General features: G+C 43.8%; 1 protein-coding gene across 8 annotated transcripts in view; it reads left to right on the forward strand.

Annotated features, from left to right (window-relative positions):
* The window catches only part of LOC132405046 (zinc finger and BTB domain-containing protein 7C), a 313,232-nt gene that overhangs the window by 254,524 nt on the left and 52,708 nt on the right, over positions 1–6,000 (forward strand). The gene's annotated exons all lie outside the window — the stretch shown is intronic.

A 6,000-nucleotide genomic window follows, 5' to 3' on the forward strand; every position in this document is an offset into this window, starting at 1 on the left:
GGACAGAGTAACACACACAAAATGCTGGAGGAACTCAGCAGGCCAGGCAGTGTCTATGGACAGAGTAACACATACAAACTGCTGCAGGAACTCAGCAGGCCAGGCAGCATCTATGGAAAAGAACACGGATGTGATTTTGGCCCGAAACAGCAAAAAAAGACAACAAAGAAGTATTTAAGGAGGTAAAGATGGAACTTAAGAGTAAGCCAGCCAGTAATATGAAAGCGGATACCAGAGGTTTCTTCAGATACATGAAGTATGAAAGATAGTTGTTGTACGTTGACAGGCCGACTAGGGGGAATGCCATACTAGATCTAGTATTAGGTAATGAACCGGGTCAGGTCACAGATCTGTCAGTGGGTGAGCATCTGGGGGACAGTGACCACCACTCCCTGGCCTTTAGCATTATCATGGAAAAAGATAGAATCAGAGAGGACAGGAAAATTTTTAATTGGGGAAGGGCAACTTATGAGGCTATAAGGCTAGAACTTGCGGGTGTGAATCAGGATGATGTTTTTGCAGGGAAATGTACTATGGACATGTGGACGATGTTTAAGGATCTCTTGCAGGATGTTAGGGATAAATTTGTCCCGGTGAGGAAGATAAAGAATGGTAGGGTGAAGGAACCATGGGTGACAAGTGAAGTGGAGAATCTAATCAGATGGAAGAAGGCAGCGTACATGAGGTTCAGGAAGCAAGGATCAGATGGGTCCATTGAGGAATGTAGGGTAGCAAGAAAGGAGCTTAAGAAGGGGCTGAGAAGAGCAAGAAGGGGGCATGAGAAGGCCTTGGCGAGTAGGGTAAAGAAAAACCCCAAGGCATTCTTCAGTTATGTGAAGACCAAAAGGATGACAGGAGTGAAGGTCGGACCGATTAGAGATAAAAGTGGGAAGATGTGCCTGGAGGCTGTGGAAGTGAGCAAGGTCCTCAATGAATACTTCTCTTCGGTATTCACCACTGAGAGGGAACTTGATGACAGTGAGGACAATATGAGTGAGGTTGATGTTCTGGAGCATGTTGATATTAAGGGAGAGGAGGTGTTGGAGTTGTTAAAAATACGTTAGGACGGATAAGTCCCCGGGGCCTGACGGAATATTCCCCAGGCTGCTCCAGGAGGCAAGGGAAGAGATTGCTGAAACTCTGGCTAGGATCTTTACGTCCTCGTTATCCACGGGAGTGGTACCGGAGGATTGGAGGGAGGCGAATGTTGTCCCCTTGTTCAAAAAAGGTAGTAGGGATAGTCCAGGTAATTACAGACCAGTGAGCCTTACGTCTGTGGTGGGAAAGCTGTTGGAAAAGATTCTTAGAGATAGGATCTATGGGCATTTAGAGAATCATTGTCTGATCAGGGACAGTCAGCATGGCTTTGTGAAGGGCAGATCGTGCCTAACAAGCCTGATAGAGTTCTTTGAGGAGGTGACCAGGCATATAGATGAGGGTAGTGCAGTGGATGTGATCTACATGGATTTTAGTAAGGCATTTGACAAGGTTCCACACAGTAGGCTTATTCAGAAAGTCAGAAGGCATGGGATCCAGGGAAGTTTGGCCAGGTGGATTCAGAATTGGCTTGCCTGCAGAAGGCAGAGGGTTGTGGTGGAGGGAGTACATTCAGATTGGAGGATTGTGACTAGTGGTGTCCCACAAGGATCTGTTCTGGGACCTCTACTTTTCGTGATTTTTATTAACGACCTGGATGTAGGGGTAGAAGGGTGGGTTGGCAAGTTTGCAGATGACACAAAGGTTGGTGGTGTTGTAGACAGTGTAGAGGATTGTCGAGGATTGCAGAGAGACATTGATAGGATGCAGAAGTGGGCTGAGAAATGGCAGATGGAGTTCAACCCGGAGAAGTGTGAGGTGTTACACTTTGGAAGGACAAACTCCAAGGCAGAGTACAAAGTAAATGACAGGATATCTGGGAGTGTGGAGGAGCAGAGGGATCTGGGGGTACATGTCCACAGATCCCTGAAAGTTGCCTCACAGGTAGATAGGGTAGTTAAGAAAGCTTATGGGGTGTTAGCTTTCATAAGTCAAGGGATAGAGTTTAAGAGATGCGATGTAATGATGCAGCTCTATGAAACTCTAGTTAGGCCACACTTGGAGTACAGTGTCCAGTTCTGGTCACCTCAGTATAGGAAGGATGTGGAAGCATTGGAAAGGGTACAGAGGAGATTTACCAGGATGCTGCCTGGTTTATTGAGTATGCACTATGATCAGAGATTAAGGGAACTAGGGCTTTACTCTTTGAAGAGAAGGAGGATGAGAGGAGACATGATAGAGGTGCACAAGATATTAAGAGGAATAGACAGAGTGGACAGCCAGCGCCTCTTCCCCAGGGCACCACTGCTCAGTACAAGAGGACATGGCTTTAAGGTAAGGGGAGGGAAGTTCAAGGGGGATATTAGAGGAAGGTTTCTCACTCAGAGAGTGGTTGGTGTGTGGAATGCACTGCCTGAGTCAGTGGTGGAGGCGGATACTCTAGTGAAGTTTAAGAGACTACTAGACAGGTATATGGAGGAATTTAAGGTGGGGGGTTATATGGGAGACGGGGTTTGAGGGTCAGCACAACATTGTGGGCCAAAAGGCCTGTAATGTGCTGTACTATTCTATGTTCTATAGCCAAGATTGGATATCGACCACTAGAAAACAATGCTGGAGAGGTAGTGATGGGGAACAAGCAAATGGTGGACGAACTGAGTAAGTCTTTTGTATCAGCCTTCGCTGTGGAAAACGCTAGCAGTATGGTGGAAGTTCCAGGTGTCAGGAGCATGAAGTGTGTGAAATTATGATTTCTAGAGAGATCTTGGGAAACTGAAGGGTCTGAAGGTAGATACACCTGGACAGATGGTGGACACACCAAGGTCCTGAAAGAGGTGGGTGAAGAGATTGTGGAGGCATCAGTAATGATCTTTCAAGAATCGATAGATTCTGACATCGTTACATTGGACAAAAAATTTACAAATGTCACTCCACTCTTCAAGAAGGTAGAGCGACAGAAGAAAGGAAATTATAGGCCTATTATTCTGACCTCTGTGGTTGGGAAGATGTTGGAATTGATTAAAAGGATGAGGTCTCAGGGTACTTGGAGGTACATGATAAAATAGGTTGTAGCCAGCATGATTTCCTCAAGGGAAAATCTTGCCTGACAAATCTGTTGGAATTCTTTGAAGAAATAGCAAGTTGGATAGACAAAGGAGAATCGGTTCATGTTGTGTACTTGTTGGATTTTCAGTTGGTCTTTGACAAGGTGCTTAACAAGCTACGATCCCATGGTATTACAGGAAGCATTCTAGCATGGATAAAACAGTATCTGATCGGCAGGAGGCAAAGAGTGGGAATAAAGGGAGCCTTTTCTGGTTGGCTGCCAGTGTCTAGTGCTTGTCCATAGGGGACTGTGTTGGGGCCAGTTCTTTTTCTGTTATATGCCAATGATTTCAGTGATGGAATTGATGGCTTCATTGCAAAATCTGCAGACAATATGAAGATGGTTAAAGGGGCAGGTATTTTTGAGGAAGTAGAGAGGCTGCAGAAGGACAGACAGATTAGGGGAGTAGGCAAAGAAGTGGCAGATGGAATACAGTGTGAAAAAGTGTATGGTCATGCACTTTGGAAGAAGAAATGAAAGGGTTCACTGTTTTCTAACTGGAGACAAAATACAAATAATGAGTTGCAAAGGGACTTGGGAGTCTTTGTGCAGGATTCCCTGAAGGTTAGTTTGCAGATTGAGTCGGTGGTGAGGAAGGCAAACACGATATTAGCATTCATTTCAAGAGGACTAGAATATAAAATCAAGGATGTAATGTTGAGACTTTATAAAGCACCGGTGAAGCCTCACTTGCAATGTCTTGTCAAATGAAGAGTGTTTGATGGCTCCAGGCCTGTATTCTCTAGAATTCAGAAGAATGAGGGGTGACCTCATTGAAACCTATTGAATAGTGAAAGATCTTGATGAGTGGCTGTGAAGAGGATGTTTCCTATGATGGGAGAGTCTAAGACTAGAGGTCAAGGCTTCAGAATAGAGGGGCATCCTTTTAGAATTGAGATGAAGAGGAATTTTGTTTACCCAGAGATTGTGAATCTATGGATTTCTTTGCCACAGGCAGTTGTGGAAGCCAAGTATTTATGTATCTTTAAGGCAAAGATTGAAAGATTTTTGACTGGTCAGGACATGAAGGGATACAGGGAGAAGGCAAGAGATTCAGTGATTACAGACCTAACTGTCAAACTCTTTTGATAGGACAATGCTCTCAGGAATTAGCCTGTAAGTGTTCTGAGAGTAGTTTGAATTCATTGAAAGTAGTGTCACCGGTAGATAGAATCATAAAGAAAGCTTTTGGCACATTGGCCTTCATAAATCAATGTACTGAGTACAGGAGATAGGATGTTATGTTGAAGTTGTATAAGATGTTGGTAAGGCCTAATTTGGAGTATTGTGTGCAGGTTTGGTCACCAACACACACAAAAGATGTAAACTAAGTTGAAAGAGTACAGAGAAAATTCACAAGTATGTTGCCGGGTCTGGAGGACCTGAGTTTTAAGGAAAGATTGAATAGGTTAGGACTGTAGTCTTCAGAGTTTAAAAGATTGAGAGGAGATTTGATAGAGGTATACAAAATTATGAGGGGTATAGATAGGGTAAATCCAAGCAGGTTTTTCCAATGTGGTGGGTGGACTATAACCAGAGGTCATAACTTCAGGGTGAAAGGTGAGAAGTTTAAGGAGAACATGAGGAGTATCTTTGTCACTCAGAGGGTTGTGAGAGTGTGGAATAAGCTGCCAGCTCAAGTGGTGCATACAAGCTCGATTTCAACATTTAAGAGAAGTTTGGACAGGAACATGGTCAGTAGGGATATGGAGGGCCGTGGTCCTGGTGCAGGTCAATGGGAGTAGGCAGTTTAAATGGTTTCAGCATGAACTAGATGGGCTGAGAAGCCTGCTTCTGTGCTATCACTCTGAGTCTAGTCTGGTGAATTTCCAATAGAACTACATCAATTTTTAGGTAAGAAGAGCAAGCTTTGTACAGTTTTCCAGCCCTGAAAATCAAGATCTTAAATCTTTTAAAAAGCCCATGATCTCATGGTCTTGATTTTCAAACAGCCGTTCCCTCAGAGAGCCAAAGGCAGTGCTGGCACGCCAGAGACAGTGATTCATTTTGTAGCTGTATGTGCTGCGTATGACTACGGGTACGGTGCTTTGCACCTCAGCCCCAGCCGAGCGATGCTTCACTTAGCTGTGTACGTGCCTATGGTTGAATGACAAAAATTCTGAAACTGAAATTGAATTCCACCATCGATGACAGGTGGTTCCAAAATATGAAAAAGTATCAGAATCAGGTTTAATATCACCAGCTTATGTCATGTAATTCATTAACTTAGCAGCAGCAGTTCAATGATAAATATAGAGAAAAAAAGAATTACGTACGTGTATATATATATATATATGTCTATTAAATAGTTAAGTAAAAATAAGTAGTGCAAAAACAGAAATTTTAAAAAGTAGTGAAGTAGTGTCCATTTCAACATCAGATGCCGGGGGGAAGTGGCAGTTCCTGAATGGCTGCGTGTGTGCCTTTGGGCTTCGTCTGTCCTCTCTCTCTGGCATTCATTGTCCGATGGTGTTGTGCAGCTGGGTCAGATTCTTTTCGAGGTGTTCAGTATCAATCTGTTTTACACTGGAGCAAATCAGCACACTGTATCTTGGAGGTCAGTCTCGAAGCAGCACACGTTTCTGTCGTTTCCCAATGGCTCAGAACATAGCTCATTCTGCTCAAGGGTATAGAAAGAGATTTGAATCCACAATAGACAAGGAGCCTTTGTCAAGACTGACATTTTACAATATAGAGAACTTTAAGGTTTATCCTCCAACATCAATCATTTGTAGCAGGTCATTAAACTGCTGGCACATTCTCAAATCTTCCAACCTAACCTGTTGACATTGAACTCTCTTCCTATCTGTTCCCACTGTCCTCTCACAGCATCCCTCAAGAACCTACATCTGCACTAG

The sequence above is a fragment of the Hypanus sabinus genome, chromosome 14 (genome assembly GCF_030144855.1).
Source record: "Hypanus sabinus isolate sHypSab1 chromosome 14, sHypSab1.hap1, whole genome shotgun sequence".
NCBI classification, from domain to species: Eukaryota; Metazoa; Chordata; class Chondrichthyes; order Myliobatiformes; family Dasyatidae; genus Hypanus; species Hypanus sabinus.